We start from the raw sequence: 466 nt of genomic DNA on the forward strand, positions 1-466 counted from the left end.
AAAGAAAAAGAACACTAGCTAGGGAAGGGACCAGGGAATTGATGTCGTAGAAGTAGCGACCTCCAATTTTATAATTTATCTTTTCTCTTTCTTTTTACCTTTTCTTTGTTTTGTTGTATAGAGGATTGTTTACTCAGAAACAAGTAGAAAAGTAGTGTTTGAAGGATTTAATTTTTAGAAATAAAATGGACTGTGGTACAATCAAATTGTTCATGTTGCCAAAGCAATATTTACTCGGAATTGTAATTCAAAATTGGTGAGACACAGCCTGAGCCTTTACTTATGTAAGACAAGAATATGTTCGCATCTTTGTGTGTGACGTATTTGTAGAATGCTGACCCTAATGTTCAAGTTGTACTGTATGCAGTTTTACAAAGAAGTAAAAATAACTTGTACTTTTTATTCAATTCTGTATAGATTATAAAATTATTTTTATTAAATAAATATTTTACAGTATGGTCTCCTT

This window comes from Tupaia chinensis, unplaced genomic scaffold, assembly GCF_000334495.1.
Source record: "Tupaia chinensis unplaced genomic scaffold, TupChi_1.0 Scaffold000278_1, whole genome shotgun sequence".
Taxonomy (NCBI): Eukaryota; Metazoa; Chordata; class Mammalia; order Scandentia; family Tupaiidae; genus Tupaia; species Tupaia belangeri.